Source organism: Lagopus muta, chromosome 2 (genome assembly GCF_023343835.1).
Source record: "Lagopus muta isolate bLagMut1 chromosome 2, bLagMut1 primary, whole genome shotgun sequence".
In the NCBI taxonomy this organism is placed as follows: Eukaryota; Metazoa; Chordata; class Aves; order Galliformes; family Phasianidae; genus Lagopus; species Lagopus muta.
Window position 1 is genome coordinate 74,703,728 of NC_064434.1, and position 24,349 is coordinate 74,728,076.

General features: G+C 41.5%; 1 protein-coding gene across 1 annotated transcript in view; it reads right to left on the reverse strand.

Moving 5' to 3' along the window:
* PLD5 (phospholipase D family member 5) overlaps positions 1–24,349 on the reverse strand; it is a 227,113-nt gene that overhangs the window by 11,963 nt on the left and 190,801 nt on the right. The window lies entirely within an intron of this gene.

A 24,349-nucleotide genomic window follows, 5' to 3' on the forward strand; every position in this document is an offset into this window, starting at 1 on the left:
GATGCAAGAAGCATAAAGAGACATATGTGATTCTAGAACAGATAACTTCTTTGTTGTGGGCAAACGTAGGAATCACCCTAACCTTCAGCATTGTCTCTGAGTGTGACAAGATATTCAGTGTTAGCCTCTTACATGCAGATTTGGTGAGAAACAGAAGACATAATGGAAGGCAAGAAATGAGCTGAAGGACAAGGTAAAAAGCAAAGTCAATCCCTTACAATTTTGCTCTTCCCTCTCTTCTTCCTACCAGTTTCTTTGTGTGAGCTGGGAGACAATGTAAGTAAGGAAAGAAAAGCACTCTGGCTGACTGTGATCTGCCCACCTACAGCTTTCAATAAGAAGTATTTTAGGGAAGGTAGGAGCTGTGGTGCAGCCTAACACAGAAGAGGATACAAAGATGTTAACCCTAACTAGTGACATCTAACCAGGCATGACAAGGGCAGTGGGTTTTCATACTATGTACACGTGTGCTAGTGGGGGGGGGAAGGGAGGAATGTGAGGCAAAATTTTCTGTACAAAACACCATTTTAAAAAAGAGTAGTTAACCCTTATTGTTTCAGAACTTTCCCTACCTCTCAGTTGGTGAACGTACCTTTTGTTAGGTTAGCAGAAACTCAGGGCCCTTCCTCTGGCATTGTTTTTTCTTACATCCTGCAAATTTTTGTCTTTTGGTACTACTTAAAGCTCAGTCTAGTCAGTCACACATCAGAAAGGAAGACATGGCAGCAGATTGGCTGGAAAGTTGCTTCTAGCATTTTGAAATTGCTTCTCTGTGTTAATCTTGCCTCATGCTCCTTGGCCACAGCTATTGGTACCTATTCCCTTGTAGTTACTCATGATCTTATGTCTTCACCAAAAATTGACCATAAGAAGAAGGAAGGAAACATCAGAATTTTCTCTGATGCAATTCTATGATTCTGCCCTTCTGGTAAGAAGAACCGGCAGGCTGTATTCCTTACCAGCTCACAGGTTGGAGAGAAGGGAAGAGGTTTCATTAACAACTCTCTATCTGCCTTTTTCACACTAAGTTGGAACTTGCTCATTAATTAGGAAATAGTTCAGTGATAGAGCATGCCACAGACACTGAGTGATGTTACATTTAATCTTAATTAATTTTTTTTTTCTACACAACTTTTCTTTTAATACCTACAGAAAGATTCCAATTTCAGTGGGTTCTGGACCAAGTCCTAATATATCAAGATCTTGCTAATAATACACCCATGTTTATTTATCCATTTCAGATGTTGATTTCTGACATATAAATAAGATATAGTGCACCAATTTTGGATAGAGGTGATCTGAAATTAATCCTGACTTGGAGCAGCACTCTAATTAACACATACACACACACAAAAGTAAAAAAAAAAAAAGGAGAGGTTGAAAGCAGCAGTTATTGAGGATGTATTACTTTAACCAGAGGAAGAGTCCTTTTCACACTGCTCCTCAGTTCAGTGGAAAAGTTTCCTTGCCACTCCACAATACTTCTCCAGCTCTAGATCTAGCAACTTAACAGAAGCATTTTACTTCAACTCTGGTTCTCAAGGTACCCAATTATTCTCAAAGGCTCCCAATTATCTGTAGGCACACCTGCAGTCAACAGATTATCCATCTAATAGGTTGCAGCTGACATAGCCAAGACAGGCTCATTAGCTAATGTACCACACTGTTCTGTACAATTGCTACCAGGGAAGCACAGCTTCACAGATTTCATACCCTCATGCTTTAGAATGAGAAGTTCTGGGGAACACGGCATAGATGCAATCCTGAGCTTGACAGGAATCTACCAAAATCTGCACAGGCCCTAGTAAACTGAGGTTTTATTGTTTCCTCAACTAAGGCCTGGCAGAGAGCTGCAGTCCACAGTGCAGACAATGAGGTGAATGAGCTCCGTTGGATGAGAGCTCTGCTGGAAGCACGCTGCCTTGAACAGCTCATCCACCTCAGCACATCCTTCTAATCTGCGCTGTAAGGATTTTTTCCTTTACCGTGGGCATCCGAGCTCCAGGTAAGAGGAGTTCGTTGCTTTTCTTGGTTAGCGCAATTTGCAGTGCTGCCAGCAGATGGCATAAGATACTCAACGGTCCGCCTGCGAGGTAGCGTGAAATGGATTTCTTTGTCAAGAAATCCATTTCTTCTTAATGCTTCTGCTTCTGCTTAACAGCATTGCCAAGCGCGTCCTCGACAAAAAGAGAGGTATTGCAGCATTCCTATGTGGTAATGCTAGTGTGGTGGTGTAGTAATCACTGTAAAGTAATGCTACTTTATGCACACACACACAAAAAAAAAGACAAAATATACATCAGTGATGTCTAGGTAATAGGAAATGGTAAGGAAATGGTATTGAAATGCCAGCTCTCTGGCATGGAACAATAGAGTGACAGAAGAACTCCTGCTCATGTCAGAGAGAGGAATTATCAACAGGAAACAGTGACATATCAAATAAGGGCTCTTAAATATAAAAATGCAGCTGTGCATGCAATCCAACAGGGTACCAAGCAAAGCATAGTCTGTAGTTCTGTCTAGTGAAGCAGAATTAACTTGATCTCATTGCTTCTATACCTCCTCCAGAGCTGGAGGAATTGATTTCACTCAAATAACTACCTTTTAAAGTGGCTCTGATTATTTTGGGTCTTCATTTATGCCTGTTCCTAACTGATTTTACCTGACTACATGCACTCTAGGGAGCTAGGTATTTTATGGTCAGTAGCTCTGACACTAAAGATGAAGGAATTACCACTTTTGCTGGCAGATTTTTGGGTCTGTATTTGGCCCTGAACAAACATTGCTTTCCACTTTTCTTAGTAGTAAATGTAGCTTCTTATTGGGCACAATAACACAGCAGAATTCAGAATCATGCAGGAGCATGGACTGAGCTAAGAACTGTTGCAAGGTCCTCTATAGCCTGGCACACAGCAGGGCTTTGCTCCATCTGCACAGTATGATCTCCAGTATGATCTCTAACTTCAGGAACAGCTGTACAGAAGTTCTCAAGACAAATAAAAACTAGAACAGGAAGAAATTTGGGAAAAGGGAGAGCAGGGCAGTTGAAGATGGACTGTTGCTAACAGTTGCCACAGTTGATTGGGGCTGCTATACCTGCAATTGTCACTTACTGTTTATCATGTCTGGGAGCCTCCATTGTCTGGCTCTGTTCTAGGTTATTTCTCAGTCAGCTGTGGACAACTAACTATGCTCATGTAACAGTGCTTAAACCTTTAATGTTTCACCAGCAACTGAATTCAGAGGTATTTCAGCACTGAAGCTATTATTGCCTGAGCATCTGGCTCCTACAAAAGGCAGACTACAGCATAACAGGAGAGACAAACAGTTATTATCAGCCTGTCATCTGCAGTGCCAGTGCTGACATCAAGATTATTCTAGCCTGAGAGAGCACAGGGAGGTAAGGGATTTCAAAATTAAGTGACAAGTACAAAGATAAAAGGCCCATAAAGCTGGCTTTGTACCTTCGCACTTCCACCCAGCTGAAATACTACCACTACATGATTGGATTGGAAAAACCACAGGTGCAAGAGGGAAAGGTTGTGCCCAAACACAGAGAAGTTCAAGTCTGGACTTGCAGAGCTGAGAAGAAAGCAAGTGCCCTGAGTAATATTTCCTTGTAACATAATGCCATCTGCTGGGATTTGCTATTAACAGATGAGGTAGTTCAAATGAATTTGGGATAAATGAGTCCACAGGGCTAGATGACATGCTGTCTCACAGCCAGATTAGTGCAGACAGAATACAATCATATTTTCAGCTAGCAGCAATGTTTGTATGAAATAGAAGCAATTTTTAGAGATTTTTCACTTCCTACTGCGTAATATTTGCCACTATGTATGACAGTGTACATCCTATACTATGCTCACGCAGGCTGTTACTGCTGCAAGCTTCTCTGGAGTGAAAAACTGAAGTTGTTGTGTCGTGACAGGGTAAATGAATCACAGAATCACAGAATCATCCGGGTTGGAAGGGACCCCAAGGATCATGTAGTTCCAACCCCCCTGCCTAGCAGGGCCACCAAACATACACATTCAGATCAGGTTGCCCAGGACCCCGTCCAACCTGGCCTTAAACACGTCCAAGGACGGGGCATCCACAACCTCCCTGGGCAGCCCGTTCCAGGGCCTAACCACTCTCCTTGTAAAGAACTTCCCCCTAACATCCAACCTAAATCTTCCCTCCTTCAACTTAAAACCATTTCCCCTAGTCCTGCTGTTGTCAGCCCTTTTGAAGAGTTTACTCCCCTCCTGGGTGTAGGTTCCCTTCAGGTATTGATAGGCTGCAATGAGGTCACCCCGCAGCCTTCTCTTCTCCAGGCTGAACAAGCCCAACTCCCTCAGCCTGTCCTCATAGGGGAGGTGCTCCAGCCCCCTGATCATCTTAGTCGCAATGAAGCTTGCATGGTTATCCTGCATCAAGTGCAGCAGGTTGCCTAACAACCTGCTTCCCCAAGGACTAACAGAGTCAAAAATAGAAAGAGACCCCATCACTTGCATTCAAGATTGCTTCTTGAGAGCAAAAACTGCCTGCCACACAAGAAAATGAATGGGCACACAGCTTTGTCATTGCTCTTGCCCTTCCAGAACAAGGCAATGGATATATTGTAGTTATTTTTCTCACTTTTACCTATGTAGAGAAAGCATATAATGAAGGGTCTGTAGAGCAAAGTGTATGAGGAGTGGCTGAGGTCCCTGGATGTGCTCAGCTCAGAAGCAGAGGAGCTGAGGGAAAACCTCAGGACAGCTGCAGCTCCTCACAGGGAGCAAAGGAGCAGCGCTGAGCTCTGCTCTGTGTGACAACAACAGGGCCTAAGGGAATGGTATGGAGCTGTGTTAGGAGAGGAGCAGTGAGGGTTAAGGACAGGTTCTGCACCAGAGGGTGGTCAGGCACTGGCACAGGCTGCCCAGGACAGTGATCACTGCACCGAGCCTGCTGTAGTTCAAGGAATGTTTGCACAGTGTTCAGACATAAGGTTTGAATGTTGGATGGTCATGTGTGGAGCCAGGTGCTGGATTTGACAATCCCTCCAGATATTCTACGACTCTATTCTGTGGTCTGTTTGATAATAACAAACTGGGAGGGAAGACCCTAAATGAAGGTGTTGCATTTTTCTACTTTTTGTTATTTTCATTGTTAGGGATGCATGATTTTTAGACAACTTGGATGTTTAGGCGCTGTTTTGTTGTTGTTGTTGTTGTTGTTTGTTTTGAATACTCAACTGTTGCAGGTTGGAGACTGGTTTGTGCCCCATTCCTTGTATGTGCTGCTTACAGCACAGCTTACAGCAATAAATAGACTGAAGTTCCTCTGCAGTTGGGCATGTCATGCTGGATCTCGTTTCAGAACAGCAGCTTGGGAAGGCAACTTTTAATTGATTGACTAGTGTTTTTCCTGCTTTTAAATGAATGTATGCTGGAAAAATGTTCAAAGTTTTGTTTCATGCAAGCACCTTCGAAAACATGCATTCAAGTCCTCCTGTCTTTTCAGTGCCTACTATATAAATATGGCTTGGAACTTGATGGATATGCTGACATAAATTATAATTTATTTTAATTTATTTTTCTTTTACAATGATCCTTGGGGAAGGAATTGTTTTGCTTTGAACACCTCTGTAATACCTTATTTTTTCCTATTTTGGTATATCCTTTTACTTTGTGTGTCCCCTGAGAATCACACTGGTGGTGACCTGGGTGGCACAGAGTGCTGGGAGGCATTAACCTGATTACAAAAATGTGACTGAATAGTCTAACGTACCCTCCAGAGGCTTCAGACTAAAAGACTGGGCTTTGAATCTTATTCTTGATGCATGAAGCCTATGGTACCTAAGTTTCCACGAAGTATGTGCTGGAAAAAACTGTTTCAGTTCTGCAGTGGATGTGTTAACTTTGGTTGCGAAGGTGAGAGTTCTTAAAAAGAAACTTGTGCTGCCTGTGCTGCTTTCTTTTTACTTTGCAAATCCCATAGGAAAAATGCTTTAGTGACTTGTCATGCTGAATGCTTCAGGTTGAGATTTATTGTTTCAGGAAGGCTAATAGGTAGCTTAATGACAACCTTATTAAGGTTGAAATGATCAAGAAAAAAAATACTTCCATAACATCTCGTCTGGACCATCTATACTTCTGCGACGTGGCTACGTTGTCCCTATAGGTACTTTTGAATCCTTCCATTCTCACAAATTTTAAGAGACTTGATGAAATTACTTCTGGAGATCTGATGTTGAACAGATAGAAAAACTCTTTAACTCATAACAGTATTTGTTGTAAGATTATTGAAGGCATGGCTATATCTGGCTCATGCAGAAAGAATATATGTACGGGAATAAAACTGAGATTTTTTTTGCTCTAGAATGTTTATTCCCTAAGAACTCTAGTACCTACTATATACCTAGCTCTTGCCCAAGTAGAGATATTTTGGGTATGCCAAGACGGGCTTACTTGGTTGAAATGCTCCTCATTTTTTGATTGTAGTGAATGATGAATGTATGCCTTGTTCACTTTTGGTTTGCGGCCATGCAGGGGCAAAATGATTAATAATAGACAATTACTTGTCCTATCTTTAGCTAACAGTCAGTGTTAACATGTGACAGTGTGTGAGACTGCTTTTATTAGTGCTATTTTTCTTAAAATTTTCAATTTCTGGTTAAGGTTTTTGAGTCCTTGCAAAGAACCTTGGAGATTTTTCCTTAAATAATGTTGACTACTGTGAAGTGTGGTGGATGGCTGCAAAGAGCAGGGCCTAGTATACAGGTGTCTCCCTGTAAACAAGTAAACCTGTTTTTCTGGTATTTGGGAATGTTACTGTTTTTCTTATGTCTTGCCTACTTCATTTGGGCAGTACTGGCAAACAGTAGGGTGAAATCTACCGAAGGATTAGGGTAGGAAAGAGTTGGATTTGTGTGCCATTACTTGTTGTCAGAAGTAACTCCAGATGCTTAGAAATTTAGTTATACCTCTGAGTTCAACTATTAAATTAGCAGAGTTTAAAGTAAGCTGTTTTATGTGCCCTGAAACAGTTCTCACGTAAGCACTAGGGCACTGTTGAGGGTTGAAGGCACAAAGGTTTTGCAATCCATATAGTTTTTTAGTTGTAGAAGCAGTTTGCTGCAAGAATATGATCCTCAGAATGTCTAGCACACCAACTTTGAAAATACCTAGGAAGTTCTTAGATTATTTGTGTGTGCGTGCGTGTGTGTGTGCCTCAGGCTCCCAGGTTTCATTAGGGAGTAATAGTTTAGTCATTGCTGCACACTTGCAAACATCTCAAACTAGGTGCTCTTGCTCTTTGGAAGGCTGATGTAGAAAGGATGCTCCCACTGCACCAAGTACGCATAGCTTTGTGCAGAACACAGCTCTAACTGCTTGTTAATGATGGGCTGGAACGGTAATGCTGCCTCTCTCCCCAACGCTGTAATTAAGAACCTGTTGTCCAGATAGCAAGAGAGGAGACCTAGATTTGGTTCTTGTAAATCGTTGCTTGTGAAGTCTCAAATCACATCTTTTGCTTTCCAGTTATGTCTTGACTCCCAAGTCTGTGTATTATGAAGATAGATCAGGTCTGTGCTCATTCTTCACCAAGATGGGAGAGGAGGCAATCTTTTAGGACCCTTAGCGTGATGCATTTGTTATCTTCTTAGCAGCAGCTATAGCTGTCATTAGGAAACAAGCACGCAAAAATACCGATCTTTGACTGTATGATATGCAAATTACTTGGATAAAGGGCAGGTAGTCAGCCTTAACTGCGGTATCTGTTACTTCTGGTATTCATTTCTTGCAGTTAGCCGTTAAACAACAGCTGTCCCATTTTAATGAGCTTTAAAAAAAAAAAAAAAAAAAAAGCACATCATCTCATTATTTCTGTCTTTCCTAATAGGCCCATTTTAGAGGCCTTCAGTTAGCAGCCTTTGTGATTTATGCCAAGCAGAACTCATTTCCATGACTATTAGGATCATTTGCAGAGAGTTACATATAACACAGCATACATTTGGTGTGAACCCTCTCCGACAACTCATTTTTCTGTTGGCAGTGGCTTGTATCACAGAAGCACTGTGACCATCTGTGGATCTCCCTGCATCTGTGTGTACAGAAATTCCGCATAAAACCCAAAAGGTTAAATGAAAAGATCTGCTGCCATAAAAACCTGAGCAGCTCTGTTCTTTTAAATGTGCTAAGTCCCATTCAAAATTTCATAATGGAAGAGACCCTCATTTTGCCCTGTATTGGACATGCATACATACATCCCAAACCAAATAGCTATTTCAGATGCTTGAGGAGGACTAAATATGTGTCTGCTGGATGTCTAACAGAATTTTTCTCTAAGATTAAGAAACAGCACAATCTCAACTCTAATTCTCCAAATTTGCAAATGCAATTTTGAAGGCTAAATAAGGCATAAGCATTCAGAGCTTCTGAGTTTTACTCATAAGACAGACAGGAGGGCATTCAGCTCAGTGTAGGTTCTTGCATAATACAGACCTGCCATCAAGACTCCAACCCCACAATTGTTTTCTGACAGATAAATAGGAGAGCAAAGCTCGACCCAGTAGTCAGTATCAATGTGTAATGATTTACCAGTTTTTGCAGTTGTCATTCTCTGAATTGAGACACGCTCTGTGCAGATTTAAGTATTACCTAGAAGTAAGACACATTTAAATTAAGTAGAGTCATGACCCCAAGCCAACAGAGGCAGTAACAAAAAGGTGATTACAGTCACTAAAGGAGTTTAAAAACTCTGGCCAAACTTTCTACTTAATGAAACAAATACACTTTAGTACCTATCGTAGCTGTTATGGTAAAGGAAGGAGTAATGAATTCTGATCCTGCACATATGAATTACGGAGACTTGCTTTTGATTGTATTTTTCATAGATTCATAATTTTTTTGATTGTATTGTAAGAGAATGATGCTTTAGATAACCTGTAAGTTATACCTGTTAGAGCTCTTCCAGGCTGATGATTTTATCCCCCATGTCACTGGGACTGATTACAGGACACAGATGTTTAGCTGCAAATGATATATGATGTTCTTTTGGCCAACAAAGGACTTTTCCCCTAAGTACTTTTCCTGTGCTTTGTTCACCTTTCATTGTGTTCCTCTAGAGCCTCCTGCCTGTTGAAACAACTCTCACCATCAGCTTTTCATTACACTTTCTTTCCCCTGAATTAATCTGTTGCCCAGAGCTATAACCTCAACACATTTAGGGGCTGAAAAGAGCTCTAAAATTAAATCCCTGCAGAGAAGCTGCATTTGTTCTTTCCCAAATAACTTAAAAATGACTATATCCCTTTCAGAAACAAAGGAATTGATCCTGTAGAGAAATTAATGCTGCTGTTTCTTGTGAAGGGGACAACAGAGAAGCCAAATGCTGCTTCATATTGCTAGAGACCTTGGAGCAAAAGGCAAAAGAATTGTACCTAGCTTTGTACTTCCAGCTACTCACAATGGGAATGTGAGAGTCAAGCTGTGTGGTGTGCTTGACATGCTTGGTGAGGTTCACCTGGGCCCAATGATTGAGCCTGTCTGGGTCTCTCTGAATGACACCTCAGGAGATTCAACAAACCCAAGCGCAAGGTCTTGCACGTGGGTCATGGCAACCCCTCTTCAGTACAAGCTGGGGGTGGTAAGGATAGAGCACAGCCCTGCAAAGAGGACCTGGGGGTACTGGTAGATGGCAAATTAGGCACGAGTCAGCAATGTGCCCTTATAGCCCAGAAAGCCAACTGTATCCTGGGCTTCATCAAAAGAAGTGTGGCCAGCAGGATGAGGGAGGTGAGTCTGCGCTGGTGAGACCTCACCTGGAGAACTGCATCCAGATGTGGAGTCCTCAGTACAGGAGAGACATGGATCTGTTGGAGTGTGTCTAGAGAAGGGCCACAAGAATGATCCAAGGGAATGGAACACCTCCCCTGTGAGAGAGCTGGGACTCCAGGGAGACCTGAGAGCTGCCTTTCAGTATCTAAAGGGGAGCTGTAAGAAGGAAGGAGACAGACTCTTTAGCAGGTTTTGTGGTAATGGGACAAGAGGAAATGGTTTCAAACTAAAAGAGAGAAAATCTATACTGGATATAAGAAAGAGTTTTTTTTTTACAGTGAGTGTGATGAGGCATTAAAACAGGTTGTCCAGTTCTCAATGCTCCATCTTTGGAGGTATTTAAGATCAGGCTGAACAGGACTCCAAGCAACCTGATGTAGTTCTAAGTGTCCCAGTTCATTGCGGAGGAGTTGGACAAGATGGCCTTTAAGGGTCCTCTTTAACTCAAATGATTTTATGACTCTAAATGAACATTTTCATTTTCCTTGGGAGATCAAACAGCTCTGAAGTTCTGGTTTATTTTTCTCCTTTGTTTACAATTGTACTTCAAATCCCAAGCTTTTTCACTGAATGAACATGCTATAGAGATGTTACCTTGTGCATGGCAAATAACCCTGCTGCAGATGAGTCATTCTGTTTCCACTGTACATTTCTACTAGAAAAGGCATTTTTCAGTAGCTTGGCAGGTAAAGCAGTGGCCAGCAAAAGGTGAGATCAGCCCGTATTTACTCCAGCTTAAGCTGCACTACACTGGGAACATGTATCTTTAGACAAGGGGGGAAGAAAAAAAAAAAAAAGACAAAACAAAGCATTCCTCCTTCCCAGAACTGTATAACGGCGCCTGCAAAACACGCACGTGTAACAAAGACGGAGCCACGCGCCGGCCGCCATTTCAGCACCCACCTGGTGGGCAGCACCGGGGCGGCTGCACAAGATGGCGGCTGGCTGCGGGTGGCGTTGGACGTGCTGTGCTGCATGCCGGCGTGGCTGCAGAAGCTTCCAGAGCCTCGTGTAGGGTAAGGCAGCGGCGGGCCGGGTTTGGCAGGTTGGTGTGTTGGTTTCCATCCACGGTGCAGAGCTAGATGGGGACTGGTTTCTGTTGGTGTGTGTTGTTGCTTTTTGTCCAGGATGTGGGGCGTAGGCAGCAGGTGCCTCCAGGTGCTTTTGTTTCCCTCAGAGCTTTGGTAACTTGTGCTCATTTGGCGCAGCCGATCATAAACAAAACCTTGTGAGTGAGCTGCTTGCTTAGTGATGTAATCTGAGTGTGCTTGTGGTACAAGAGGTGGTTTTGGGAAGTCTTTTAGGACAGAAAATAGTTTCAAGAGTGTTGAAGATTTCTGTGCAACTAAATGTAGGATAGAAATGAATGGTGTTTTAACTGAAGTTATTGTATCCCTTATAGTAGAGCATGGGTGTCCAACCTTTTGGCCTGCCTGGGCCAGCTGAACAAAGAGGAATTATCTTAGGCCACATCTAAAGTATATATACAATATAGTTATTGTATATAAGTAACAAAGTCTATTTTATTTTTTAACGTTAAAAAAAAATTAAAGCATTTAAAAAAGAGCAACCACACCGTAGCACTGGTGGGATGTGTGACCTTGTTTCTGTGAAACTGGTGCATCAGTCTGGTTTGCTGGCAGTGGCTGCAGTTCTTGGTGAGCTCTGAACGCATTTGGATTTTTGGTGAGATTTACTCTTCCCTGTGCTTTGTCCTTGGAAAGGTTGTTTAGAAATGTATGTAACTGCCTGACAGCAATCACAGGAATAAGGTATGACTGTGAAGCAAGAGATGTTTCTCGCTGCTAAGAGGAGGCTTGTAAAAATCTGGTGAAGAGAAACAGTCACATTGTTGAGTTGAATGTCTGATGGCATTCCATTTGTAAATTTGTACATTCCTTTTGAAAATGTGCAGGCAGTTTATTTTGTTGACTGAAAGTGGAGTTGCAAATAGTCCCAGTCTTGAAACCTATTATCAAATTTCTTTATGGAATTTGAGGAAAAACTGAAAGGAAGGCTGTATTTTTTCACTGTTCACAGGACTGTGCTTATCCAAGCTATCAAAATGCTCAAGTTTATTTGCATAACTTGAGTTACTACTGCATTGCACTCTTTCCTTGTCCTGATTTCAGTGGAGACAGTGTTAATTTTACACCACTGTTTGGTTGTTGCTGAGTGATGGTGTGTGCCTGGAGCTGAGCCAGGCTGCTTGAGGGGGAAGAGCTGCCACTGTGCTGATGCAGGGATGCATGCAGCCCATGGCCTAGATGTGCCTCAGTTAAGTCATCCAGGCTCCTGATGCTCATTTCCTGTAACTGAGTTTATATCTGGTGTTGCTAATTTTGCTTCCTTCATTTTACCGATGCAGTAGTTTTGCAAACATTGAACCAACATAACACTTCAATTTTAGGAGCAAGAAACTGCATCAGTCTTTGTACTAGAGCCAGTAACTGATCTTTGCACAAGAACAAGCATAGATCACTGTTGCCAAACTTCACTGTGGTACCTGTGATTATTTTCTGACTTTATGGTGGTTGTGGACCATGTGGTGTTGATTTTAAAAAAAAGAACAAAAACAAACAGGCGAGTCATACTGATTTCCAGAGGTAGGAGTGTGTGCTGCTCTCTTCTGACGCACTGCTGGGATCCAGTGGTAATGATCTGGTTGGTAGCTAAACTGAGGGTTTTGGTCTTTGCAGGTGATTCAGTCTTCTTTTGTCATTATTCAAAAGCAGTTCAACCTGGCATTTTGCCCTTCAGTTGTCACAGAAGAATTAGTAATGTATTGCTGATGCCCAGGAAGCAGTACATTTATTAATAAAATTAAGACAGTTGTTCTGCCATCCCCCAAGTTTCTATGTAATATTTAACAATTTAAGTAGGAGAATCAGATCTCTGCATGAAGCTGAAGCGAGTAAATGAATGTGGGTGTGGGATAAGTAGCTGCAAAGATACCAGTGTAGTTGCTATTACTATGTAATAGCACAGATGCATTCCTGGAAGCTTGGGTTACGGTAGGAGTGTGGCTGCCATACAGTGGAGATGCTACCTGTAATGCTATAATTGGATAATAATAGCAGGCTGGCAAAGTCTTTGGGTACAGCAAATGAGAGTGAGCCCAGATACAGCAGCCATGGATGCGGAGATGAAGGAAGAGAGCTGCTTATTTTTGGATGGCCTCAGGTAGGTAGGGATCTCTGGCAAAAGATGCCCTCACCTCCACTGCCAACCCTTAAACGAAGTGTGGAAAGGGAGTGGATCCTGGCTCCACTCCTGATCGCTCAGGTGGATTGCATGCACTTGAGCTCCCATGGATTGGCCCCACCTCAGTCGCTGTCTCAGGCTGTGACTTTAGCATTTCCACTGCACTGCCATATCCAAGGAAACTGAAAATCCTGGTTTTTTTTCACTGTTGACTCTCTTACTTCTGGAGTCCCATGTTCTCTGGTTCTGGGCTATTTCTGTGCTGCCTTTCTTGGTTGCTGTACATCATAAAATAGGGGAGAACCTTAAGTATGCTGTGTGAGGCAAGGCTGTGGTGCAGATCAAGTTACCAAGTTCCGCGCAATGTTTTGAGAATTGTTGAAGAACTGAAAGGCCAGGTTATTTCGTTATTTCAAATAGTCATTTTGTGAGACTGGTGGGGTTGGGTTTGGTTTGGTTTGTCTGGTTTTGGAGGTCAGTTGAGATGACAAAGCAGTTTCATGAAAGCATGCAAAAGGCCAAGGGCTGATGCCACATGGACCACTTTTCAGCCTTATTTTCTTCTGTTGTGTCTTTATATGTATTTATATGTATATGCGTATATGTATATGCATATATGTATATATACACACACATGCATATATACACACACGTATGCGGGTGTATTCAGCCTGGTAGTGTTTCATAGCATGGTAAATGTGGTCTGAAAATGTCTCAGTTTGACACAGGTCTTCATTGTTTTGTTGCTGCTGCCCATTATGTTGAGAACTCGCTGGTGTAAAACTTTGAGAGAGCACTTACAAAGACTGTTACCAGCCCTAGCCCTGACAGCGGGTCTACAGATGGGTGTTGCTGAGTAGATTTTTCATCCCTTAAGCTCCGATGTTAAAAAAGATGAGGCAATATGAATATAGGTGTTTCCAGGCTTGGTTATAATGTCATCTGTTTCAAGGTGCAATGTTTCTTTATGTCAAGCTCCTTATTATTTTCCACTGTTACTCCAAGCAGGAGGACAGAGAAAAGAAAAAAAAAGGGTAATTAAAAGTGTCTTAGCAGGTCTTGTAGGATTTGCATTGGTGCTCTGAGGGGGAGGGAGGTAGTCATTCTCTCCCTTGGAGCAAAGCAGAAGACCAAACACTATGTCAAGGGTGCTTAAGTCTAGGCAATCAGTTGGCAGAAAACTGGTACCTATATTGCTGTTAAAAGATCAGAAGTGGAAGTGAGATGAATCCCTTAAGTGGGATTGGTGGTGATGTAAAATATGGAAGAATATTTTTATGCCACCTGGAAGTACCTAAGTACCTCAGCATACTAGGCTGCACTGTTTGCACTGGAGAAAAAATGACAGAATTGTAAGACTGTAGCCAGAGAGTGGTGGTCAGAGGCTCTGTGTTTGGATGGAGATCAGTGACAAGTGGTGTCCCTGGGATACTCTGTACTATCTGTATCAGTGTCATTAGCAGAAGGATTGAGTGCACCCTCAGCAACTTTGTGGATGACATTAAGCTGTGTGATGTAGTCGACAGCTTAGTGTCTGCTACACCAAGGAGGAGTCATGCCATTCAGGGAGACCCAGTCAGGCTTGAGCAGTGGGCCCAGGTGAATCTCAGGAGATTCAACAAATCCAAGTGGAAGGTCTTGCACCTTGCAGAATTGGCACATATTTAAATTAAAGACATGCAGTGAATTTACTCAGACCTTTATCATCAGGTACTCCTGATGTGTGTGCTCCTTTGTGCTGTGACAGTTCTGATACTTGGCAATCTCTAAAATATTACACTTCAGAGCCAACAGTTCCTAACGTAGCTGAACGTTGGACATTAAGGATTTGAGTTAATGTGCACTCGTCTGGGTCACTTGGGGACTGGGACTTGTTTTGATTCACAGATCCTCCAAAGATCTTTAATTTGACCTCAGCCGAGCCAAAAGTTGTTAAAATGTTATTTTTTTTCTAATAAATCACCAGCCACAGGATCGTACTGGCCTACTTAGACATGTGCTATGTTTGAAGTCAGGCTGTATTTGTTTCTGAAGAAATAGGGTCAATAACTGAGACAGAGTGATACTGAGCTTACAAGGAGAATGTCGCTTGGTTGAGATCGCATTCCCAGACGCTTTGACTGCAGAGGTTTGCCTCTGGAATGCGCTGGTGCTGTCCTGCACTTCTCTTCAGGACACTGCAAATTCGTCTAATGAGGCTCCAGCAAATGCTGCAAACTAATCTTTTGGCTGTTCTTCAGACTGCAGCCTGTATCTCATGGAGCCTTTTTACACAATGTCTGTTACTCTTAAGCATCCATCTAGGACTGTACTGTACCTCTGACTCTGGCAACTGAAGCCTTTCTGGTCCTTGCAGAGAATTTCCTTCATCACGTGTGAGCGTCTGTGGGTCCTGTGAAAACTCCAGTTGGTGTTGGGGCCTGCTCTGAGCACTTCCCTCTTCAAGTCTTGTGTTTGTTAGAGAGTCTGCCTTTGTTCTTAAGGAGACGCTGTTGTGTATAGCAGGTGTGAGGTATCAGGGGGGGTGAAAACCCAGAGGAACCAGACAGCATATTTAGGTAAAGGCTTTTTCCAGATGGGAGCTCCTGATTGTCCCATTAATCACTTAGCTATTAATATCATTCCAGCACAATTCCTGTATGTGTTCCAGAAGCCATAATGGTAGTAAACCCATCTTGCTCATTACTCATCTAACTAAATTCAGAACAAGGTAACAAAAGTAGGTAGAATTTCAAATAAGTAGTATAAGAGAATATATATAGCTTGCAGGAGCTGGCTTTTGTATTTCTTCTTCACTAAAATGGCAGTGGAACAAGTTCTGTCTTACTTGAACTGCTCATCCTGGCATTTGTTATTAGTGTGATTTGTCTGTCCATGGTTTGCCAAAGGCAGCAATGTGCAGTCCTGACAATATGGACTTTATGCTGAAGATCGCAATTTTGCCATTTTGATTGCTGTTATGTTTTGTTTTTAGATTATTCCAATATATTTTTTTTTACATTCGGTTCACAGTAACAACTGTGAGCATGCTTTCTTGTGGTTACTGCCATCTTTTCATGTGATTGTTAAGGTAAGCCAGTATCTATGAAGTGTTTTGTCCTTTTTTGAATGTTAAATTGTGGTATCCTGCTGCATGATATTGCAGTAATTTAGAACGTCTTTCTCCAAGTCAGATGATCAAGAAAACAATGGTGATCCTGCTGTCAGTTAGATATTGGGGAAAAAAACTGGGGTGTGGAATTTACAGGATGGTAGACACAGTTGGGAATGCTGTTTTTATTGCCTGTGTCCATTTTCTTTAGCCAGTACCACTAGCCTCCCCCATCTCAATTTTCTGTGCATGTAGACCAAAGACCTTTTTGTCAACTGGAAAGGGATCAGGGTTGTACCTTGGACTGGAAAATGGCCAGCCATAGGTTTTGCTACTCTACATGTCTGTAAGTACTGGCTGCACTGCTGATAGAGCTGCTGTCTAATTTGGAAAGGCCATCCATGAAAGTCATGACTTCAACTCCAAATGCTATATCAGAATGAAATTGAATGAATTTGTTGGTCCTTTTCTCCCTGCAGTTACCACATTGACCAAAAGCTCCACTTAAACCAGAAATTTATATGATCAGAGTTTATATGAGCATATGAGTTTATATAAAATTTATATAAACCAGTTTATATGAGCAGTTCTGTAACATAAGCAGTGCATAGCTGTAGTAGTATGACAGTTCTATGTGTGTTGAGATGCTTTAAGCATCTATAAGCATTTAAAATGAACTTGTGTAAGCTCATTTTGCTGCACAAGATGTCACCTTTCTAGTAGCTCATAAGTCCCTTGAAAGTTCAGCATTAGTATTTTGTTGGCTGAATGTAGTCTTTGGGAGTAGTGTTACACCAGCAGTAAAAACCTATTTGATGACTTAATGCTCTGCTGATTGATTCTGGCTATAATCATTGGAAGGATACAGAGTAGAGGCTAGAATGTGACCTTCTGGTACTGAGACCGATTATGTGTATTGTGTTGAAGGGATTGTTCAACTATTGACTGCGGGAGTGATGTGCTCCAAAAGTTTTATTGTAGTGAGCCAAACATCCATGATGTGTGTCTTTCTGGCTCTCCTGTTGAAGTCCATAGTACGTTTCCATTGACCTGAATTATAGGCTGTGGAGACCGCTTAAAACCTGGGCTGTCTTCAGAGGAGTTGTCTTTAGGTGCACCAGTTTGATGTTGGGGCAACAACATGGGGTATGCACAGTTTGGGTGTCTGTCACAGCACAGTATTACTGTGTTATGTCCATCTGCCCCTTTAAAAAGTGTACCATTTAAAAACCAAAGGCTTCTAGGAGGAGGCGGTTGTGTATCTTACAGTGTTATCAGCACAGTCCAGAAGCATACCACAGCTACTCTGCTGTTGCTTTTTTTCTGTTACATGTGCCATCGCTTGCTGGGTTCTTCCACTGCAGCATGCGACTTAAGTACGTTTGTGGCACTCAGTGAGTATTGGGACCCAAAATTAATCAGAGGTTAGAGAGGACTCTTCATTTGTAAGGAGCTGCAAAATTCTGAGTTTGAAATGTCGACATCTTCAGGAATCAGTGCCCTACCTTATTAGGTTATATCCCTTCTGTTCCTTGTGGTGGACTGCTTGGCCCACAAATGCGTCCCTTTGTGGAAAAAGCTTTCCCTTCCTAAGCAGAGAAACAAGGTCTTTGGGTAGAGAATTCTTGTTACTGTTGTTCTTATTTTCATAATCCAGTTTTTAGGATGTGAGGGGACCTGGACTATCATATAGTACAGACTGTTTTCTTTTTGTGCATTAATTTTTCAAATGCTTTCTTGCTCTGTGAGATGTAATGGGAGGTTGATAGCCTTACTTTACATTGAATTAGAGCTGCAAATAAAATTCTGGGCCATTGATTCAGGGTGTGCTGTCATTTCTGGCTGTATCCTAAAACAAACTATTCTGGGATTGAGGGAAATGGCCAGAGGCCGAGTATTAGAACTAAAAGCATCAGAGGGAGAGAGCAAGGGAGGGAGGCTGATATGCAGTAGGCCAACAAGTCTTGTTCTTTAATAACCAGAGAAAGTAATAAACAAGGGAGAAGAAATTACTCGTTCTTTTATGCAAATTTCCAAGCATGAAAATCTGCTGTACATTTTCACACTTAATGATATTTGCCTGTATCAAATGTCACTGCTTTTGTAGGCTGTTGTTCTGTGCAAGAGTAATTACGAGTTAACATAGAAGTTGTACCCACTGTGCTGTTACTGAACCAGCTACTTCCAGGTATAAAGCATGGAAGAAAGAAAAGAATCTGAGCTTGTTACAATCTCCTTTATTGGTACCATCTGATAAGCTCAGCTACTCCAGTAATTTACTGCAGCATCTTCAGGTGCTTCCATTTCATTACCCTATATAAAATGTTTTTTCTTCCTCCTTTGTCATTAGCCTCCTGCTGGTCTGAACAGCTATAATCCCAAGAAAAGGCTGGGGCTTGAAGTGCAGAGTGAGGCTCTATGGCCTTGATTTTTGGCAGAGCTCACATTAGATGTTAGCTTATTTGTTTCTTCTAGAACTTAACAACAACAACATTACAAAGAAGCAAAGAACTTAGCAGATTTTTTTTTTCCTATTGTTATAATATCTCTTCTAGTAAATGCTGTTCTTTGTGGGTGGAATAATGGGACATTTTATGGTGTCAGTAGCGACTGGTTCTGGTTAGTTGGGGAAGAATTGGAAATGCAGAGACAGAGTTCCTTGCTGGATTGGAGTGCTCTTAGGTAAAGGACATCCTGTAGAAGGCTGCACTTCTACAGGATGCACTTTGCCTGAAAGCAAAATTTGCTGTTTAGGTTCAGATCTGGATGGTATAGTGTTGAGGGTATGAGAGAGGCCAAGAGCAGTTCCTTGGCTGTATGGCTAGGTTGCACAGATTGATACCAGCTGTCCAATCTGTGCTTTTCCTCTTCTTTTCCAGGGCAGCTGCAGCCAGCCGTGCTTTGCTGGGGCACTGTCCGGTAGAGAGCAAGCTGTGGGCCAGCAGGGGGGTGGGTCAAGCTTGTACTGTGCTACTGCTTGACTTACTGGTGTTGATACAGTTGGCAGAGCTGCCTTACAGACTGAGAGTCTATTCAGTGTGGACATAGGTGACAGAGGGCCTGATGTGCCTAGAAACCAGATTTAGGCGTAGCTTTAAGAGCCTGAAGCTTAAAGCAGGAGTGAGCAGACTTGTGTTGCTGTTGCTGTGGCAGCACACAGCCTCAATGGAAATCTGTGAGTGAATGCCTCTGTCTGTGCCCAGGGCTGGGAGCTGGGCTGGGCTGCACTCAGAGACAGAACTGCTGACTGAAGCACAACCGAAATAAAATAGGAAAAGCATCACATACTGAAACAGGTTTTCTTTTATTTCAGTGCAGTACAAAGAAACAGGAGTTACTTAGGAGTTAGTTTGCTTTGAATGAAAATACCAAAACTAAAAAACAAAGCAGATGAAATTCATTCATGTAGTACTAGGAATCCTTGGATATCAAAGCAGTGAAAAATAATAGCTATGGTGCTGCAGCATTAAAATAAATATTTACATATCTTTAATGCTTTTTTTTTGTTTTCTTGAAGTAGTGTTATACCATTGGTAACTTAGTTTGCAGCTGTGCTGTATAACCCACTTCCAAAAGTTGATGATGCTCTGTTAGCCATCAGTCTTTCAGCCAGTGATTTCCTTGTGTGCCATGTGCTGCGGTACAGCAGCACCCATCCTGTACCAGGCCACAGCTTCCCTGCTCTCTGGCCAAGCCAAAGTCAGTTGTTTGTAGTTCCAAGGAATGAATCTGCTCATGTACATTGAATGTTGGGAACACAGAGTAATGCTGTAAACAGTGGGCCCAGTTCACAGACAGATACCACAACTCATTGTGGTAAGATCATAAGGAAGTTAAGAAAACAATAATAAAATAAAATTGTTACCTGTCCTGTCATCCTGCAGCATGAAACACAACAACTGCTCAGTTTGCTGTTTTTAAACAGGAGTGTTTGCTTTCAGATTGAATCAGGACAGGCCAGCTGTTTCCTTAATAAAGGCAGATGAGTTAAGTTTCCAAAGGTATCAAAAGATACGAACGTACTGGTTTACATCAGAGTTAATAACCCCATTTACAGACTGATTTTTTTTCTTCTAAGTACATGTCCATTGCCCAGGTATTGCTATGAACCAAGCCCATTGTAGAAAGGAAGCACATTTCTTGCCAAGTTAAAAGTCTTTATATAAGAACATGTTTTTATAATGGATTTGAAGAGCTGCTGTGTGAGTTATTAAAATCGTGTGTCTTCCTGCTTGCGCTTTGTAACAACACAGAAAATGGATAAACGTGGTAAAATGTAGTGTCGTTTAGAAAATAACGTGTAAAAAAAATTCAGTATCTTATATTAAAGCATTTACACTGCATAGGCATTCATATAAGGATATAGTATAATAAAACTTATCAAATATATAAGCATGCAGCAGTTGCCTTATTCACAGTTCTAGAAATGACCACACGTTGATTTCCTTAAATACAAATTGGGTTATCCAAAATAGATTTTGCAGCCACTCTCCTTTGCGGAGGCAGACTATGTTCTCATGTGCATTGCAGGTATTGACCTATATAACAGGCCTAAGCTATGCCACTGTATTGTACACATCTGTGATAAATACTGTGTTCTGAAATAGGAAGGCATGATGAGAAGTTATCCATACTTCTCGTAGAAGAGACTACACAATGCTTGAATTAACAAAATATATAAGCACATTTACTGTATTCTCCTTAGAGAGTAATACTGCAACCTTGCCACGTATCTAACTACTGCATAAGCTGGCCATGCAGTTTTCAAAATAAGTTTAGACAGATTTTTCTATTTGATAGAGGAGGCATAGTAGTAAACTCGTATAGTACATGTCCTCTCTGCCCTGCAAACTTGATGAAAGACTCCTGTTGCTCTCAGCTTGTATAGGGAAATATAATACAATGCAGTGCCAAAATCACACCCACAGGGAAATTTTCTTTTTTTCATTTACTTTCTTGAAGGCAGTGTTTGCGTATACAGCGGTGAGCTTGAACTGTTCGTCATCTATTGCAAGATGACAGTACCTAGATTAGACCTCTCTGTGGCTGCAGGGAATCTGTTGGAGAAAGTGAGGGCTGTGGAGCTTGCTGCTGTGTGTAGTTTAGCCTTGCTTGTTCTGCGCAGCTTGGCAGCTTCACCTGGTGTGGGACTCAGGACAGCAGTGAGTAACAGGTTTGGAGGCAAAGCTTTGTGTTAAAGTTGTGTGAGCTTTGATGCTGATAACAGGCCTTGGCCATGCCACGGTTAAACTGGAGTGAAGATTATAACTTAAAACCCTTCCTCCTTTCAGCTATTCTATTCTTCTTTCCTTGTCTTTGTATGTAGTAAAACTAAAATAAAAATGTGTTCTTTAACCAACATGGACATCTATCTCCTTTCTCTTGGCACTTCAGGTAAAGCTAGCAGAGGTAATGATGGAGGATGTCACAGCATCCCCGATGCAAGCTGCAGGGATTCATCGCTTTGTACAAAATAGCAAAGGAGTCCTACATAAAGGGCGAGTAAGAAATAACAGCTCAAAAACAACAACAAAAAAAGAGCCAGGTAAGAGGCGGAGGGGAGGTAGCAGAAACACTGTCTGATGGAAAACAGGTGTGGAAAGAGAACAGGAAGAACTGGGGGCAGTGGTAGCTGGGGGGAGGGGAAGGAAAGTGTAGTCCTCCCTGTAGTGTTTAGTTGAAAGAGTAGCATTGCCCTTTGTTTTTTTTAAAAAAATAAACTTTGGCACATATGTATGTGAGAGTGAAAAGATGAGCAGACTGCTTTGGTTTGTGCTATTGGAATCTGTTACGTTAATGTATTTCTATGCTGTGGCCAGTTTACTTCTGCAGTTTATCATCTATAGTCTCTGCATGCATATTCTGTTCCTATTTCCTAGTAGAGGACATGACATACAGCCCTTCCCAGTCAGGGATGTGCCTCGCAATAGAACAACAGTAGTGGAACAGTCACTGTACTAGAGATGTTTCTAGCTCTTCTGATGTACCCATTTCTCCTATGAGCATGTAGCTCTGAGCATTTGTGTGTGTGGTGCCTCAACTCCACATCAGGAAAGTGGTATGGAAGATATTTGGAATCTGAGATGGATATGGGGGCATCCTGATCTCTTTGTTGTATTAGCTACCTGACTACTGGAAAATGGGTTTACGGTGTATTCTAGTTGGTGTGCTGCTGTAAATATATTTTTCTGCTTTCTCCATACTTGAGATTTCTTTGTTGACATCGGAGGACTGTCAGAAGTGATTTGTTTTTTTGTTTTCTTGGTTTTTTTTTTTTTGTTTTTTGTTTTTAAGTTACTGTTTGGCAGTAAGGTTTGTAGAAATACACACAGAAACCTTATTTTTTTGCCTAATTTTCAGCTATAAATTTTCACAGGTGGACCATAAGACCTTTAGTGCCAAAACTTTGGGCTGTGCATCAAAGCTAGTGATGCACACTCTGCACTCTCTAATATTCAGAGCAGCAGTTTACATGTGGGGACTATCCACAAATCTAATGGCTTGATTATTTAGAAATGTCAGCTTTATTAATCTGGGATACTGTGCTGGCCTCCCAGTCTTCTTCCAGTTCTTGTTTATTTTTAAAATACTGGCAAAAATGAGAATGTGTTTCATTTTTGATCCTGACTTCTTAGGCATTTTAATATTTGCATTAGGTTCTTTATGTTTCTCACTAAACCTGCCATTCTTTGTTCTTTCCACAGGGAAAATTCCTTCAGTCTTGCCTGGGAGTTTATTTAAAGCGCTTGCAGATTGCTAGAAGCAGGTGCTGCAGCTGCTTTTAGTATGGTGCTCTCCTGGAAGTGGAACAGATTGTACTTTGTTGTGAGCCCCAAGATCCCACAGGTATGTATCACCTTTTGAGTACGAATAGAATCTGGATGGGTAGGACCTTTGTGTTTTCTAGAAACCTTATTAGCTTTGCTTATAGAAACCACTGAACTATTCCTTGGAAGGAAGAAAAAGTATATTTTCCACTCTTACCTGCCTCTTTCACCTATCTCTCAAAGTGAAGAAATGAATTCAGTTCCTAAAGACAAGTATCCTCTCCCCTTATTGTGCTTAACATCAAATTTCAGTCATTAAAATCTGGCTGCATGGTAGAAAAAAAACTAAAAAAAAAAAGTAAAAAAAAAAAAAAAAAAAAAAAAAAAAAAAGTAAAAAAAAAAAAAAAAAGTAAAAAAAAAAAAAAAAAAAAAAAAGAACAAAATGAGGCCATGAGAAGGCTTTCACCAGAACTTCTACATCACTTAAAACTTGCCAGATTTTTTTTTCTCCCATTCTTTATTCCCTTTCCCACCCTTCTGTATGTGTATTTCTCCAGGTGAGCACACCTTCCTTGTGGTTTTTATGCTCCTTTATTATGCTTTCCCTACTATTAATTAGGTAAGAGCTCTCTGAAAGGGCAAAAGCTTGCTGAGCAGCCCATGGTTTTCATATGGAGCAGGTAAGTAGAAGTGTTTTTTTTCTTTGCTCCTCGGGCAGTCACATGTGGAAAACCTGGAATGTGCTGCTGAAGGAGAAGGAAACAGTGAGAGGGCAGGTGATGTTGGCTCCTCAACCTTTAGAAAGAAACAGTTGTTCCCATAAAAATCCCAGGAATCTCCTCAAGGTTACAATTTGAAAACATATTTCCAGCTTCTGAATTGGAAACTTTATCTAGGGTAGCATTTTTGGTTTAAAAAAATATATACTTGAGTGCAAGTCATGTTTGACCTGATGCTTGTGCTTTGTTTGCACCAATTAGTTCAGAATGGTATCTGCCCAACTTGACAGTATTTGTAAAGTGAAATACCAAAATATGATACACGATACTTTATCTGGAGGTATTTGCTGCGTTGAAATCTTTTGTTTGTATAGCACTAAAGAAGTATGATGTACAAGAAAAAGTTGTATTTCTAATATTGCTTTAATTCTCAGTACCTGCTACATAGAATTCAGTGGTCATTCGTGCTGATTTCTTTGCTTTCTATTATGCAAATAAATTTTGTAATTGTTGAAGTTTTCCTCCTCGTCCTGGAAATAATCATGGGAATTCTCCTGGAGAAGAGAACATCACGGTGCCTAAGAAATGCAGGATTTTGCAGGGAAAGAAACAAAACAAGAACTTAGCCCAGAGCCTTTAGGACAGCATCCAGTCTGTTAATCCAGTCCGATTCAAGTTGCTTTGACTCTGTGGCTATTTGTCCTTCCTTTCTTTCTTCTCTCTGGAGAGGGACCTGGGTGTCCTGGTGGACGACAGGT